This window comes from Chinchilla lanigera, unplaced genomic scaffold (assembly GCF_000276665.1).
Source record: "Chinchilla lanigera isolate Chin_1 unplaced genomic scaffold, ChiLan1.0 scaffold00016, whole genome shotgun sequence".
Classification (NCBI taxonomy): domain Eukaryota; kingdom Metazoa; phylum Chordata; class Mammalia; order Rodentia; family Chinchillidae; genus Chinchilla; species Chinchilla lanigera.
Genome location: NW_004955417.1, coordinates 3,864,444 through 3,866,946, shown reverse-complemented (window position 1 = coordinate 3,866,946; position 2,503 = coordinate 3,864,444).

Genomic DNA, 2,503 nt, shown 5'->3' with positions numbered 1-2,503 from the left:
AAGAAGCCTTTTAAAACTACACAGAAGAGCAAAAGTAACAGGAACAAACCTATGGAAATGCAAATGTAATTAGCACACCATGCACACAAAAGTGTTGTCTGGCCTGTAGGTCAGTGATGGCACATTTATTATAAAATGTGCAAAAGTAAGCCCTTCATTGACTTATTTATAATTCCTATTTTGTTCTTGTCTTGAGAATCACTGTTTTCTCAACTTGCTTTCTGAATAATGCAAATTATTTCCAAAGGTTTGAGTTTCTTTTAAAAGTTATCCACCAGGGAGAATGACATGTCAACATGTGCCATAATTTTATGTTCATTGAGGTTATCTCTAAGAAGAAATTCTCTCAATACAATACAGGTATCCAACTGTATCCTAATATTTCTGCCTGCCTGCAGGAGCTGTTACAGTGGAATGTTTCACAGGTATTTCCAGCTCAGGCTGTACAAAACTGAGCATCTTCCTTATGGTATCTGCTCCACCTTCATCTCTCAACTAGCAGCCTCAACATCCTCTCTGCAATGTAGACACATTTTTAAGACTCATCTTTGAGCCCTTCCTCATCCCTCATATTTAGTCAGTGACTCCTCATATAAAGTCGGCTATTAGTTCTACCTTGACAGTGTTTCTCATATTGCTACTTCCATTCTTCCAATGTGAGTCCTTAATAGCTTTTCCTAGCAGTTACTTCAACCATTCTAATTAATCTTCTTGTGTATGCATTTAGTTGAGTCCTTTTTCAATCCTTCTTGCTCACTGGCACTAATTTCATCTCCTTGAAGCACACTTTGAATGTGTCATTCCCCTGTCTAAAATCTCACAATAGGTATCCTGTTAAGATTAGTGGAGTGTTTAAATTATTTTGATCTTTTAGCTTTTAGTTTTTTGAAATGGAGGGTCTTGCTATTTTGTTCAGTATTATGGTTTGTGTCTAGATACCCCCCACAAGCCTCATGAAGTTTTAGAGGGGCTTTTTCAGAGGTGGCTCAATCTAGAGTATGTGATTGATTCATACTGCAATGGAGGATTAAGGGTGCTGGGATTAGGGGTGGGTGATTGCTGGATCAGTCCACTGATTGGATTGGCACCATCCTAATCCTGGTAGACTGGATACTATATAAGGGATAGAAAGACAAAGAAGGTTGTCTCCCTCTTCTCTGGTTTGCATTTGCTGTCTTCCAATGCCATGAAATGTTGCTCCTCTGTCATATGCCACCTTGCTTTGGAGCCAGCCAAATATGGACTGAAACCTCTATAAACTGTGAGCTAAATAAACCTTTCCTCCCTTAATTTTGGGTGTTGGATATTTTGTCTCAGCAATTAGAAAAGTAACTATGATACTCAGTCTGGTCTCAAACTTGCAGGCTCAAGTGAATCTTCCACCTCTGCCTCTGGTGTAGCTAGAATCACAGTACTGTGCCTAGCTTGCATTCTGATATCTAAAATGTCATCCATTTAAATATCTGTATCAGGAACTGATAGAGGCTCCCCCTGTGGTATCTTTATTTTTCATTATTAAGCTGATGTAGTAAGAGACTATTAACTGTCCATATTCCCTGACTTGAGTGGGGCACATGTGGAAAGGATAGCAGTTGTTGGGAAAGTCCAATTAATTTGGAGCCCTCTCAAGCTAAGTTAGTAGAAGAGAATGGTGAAATACAACTGGGGAGAGAAGACATGTTTTCTTTTACATAAATCTCTGACTTTATGCTACTAGAGGAGATATGAATCTCTTATGAAAGGAGGTCAAGAAGGGAAGATGTGTGACTTATTTTATATTCTTGAAGAAAACCAAAGAAAAACAAACCCAAAACTCAAACTCCAACACATTGGATAGTTATCTTTTCCTCCTGAGGCTTAAATCACTTTCTTTCCTACCTAGCAATGTGTAGAGGGGAAGCGGAGAATAACTATGATTTTAAATTTATGCTAGAAGTAAACAAAATTTCCCAGATGCTACAGAAAGTTTAAGAATACCTAAGTTCTGGGGGAATGTTAGTGCTCAGGAAGTAGGGAAGGAAGAAGAACAAGAAGAGGAAAGTTGTAACTTTGTGAAGAGAAGAGAACAGGTACATAAGAAACAAAGAGAGGGACAGTGTAGGGCAATCTGGTAAGTTAGGAAATAATCATTTAACACCAGGGCAGTTCAGCTCCATGTACTTTTTTTTTTTGTGAAATGCACATAATATAACATTTAGCACTTGAACAATTTTAAATGTACAGTTCTGAGATATATTAAGTATTAATTAATAGCCATTGCTATTATCTATCTACAGAACCTTTTCATTTCCCTCAAGTGAAACTCTGTACCCACTACATACTGATTCATCATTCCCTCTCCACAGTCGCTGGCAACTGCTATTTTGTTTGTTTTTCTCTGAACTTCACTACTCTAGGTCCTTCATATAAGTAGAATCTGGCAATGTTTGTCCACCTGTGACTGGCTTATTTCACTTAGCACCGTGATTTCAAGGTTCAACCTTGTAGAAAGAATTAAGAATTT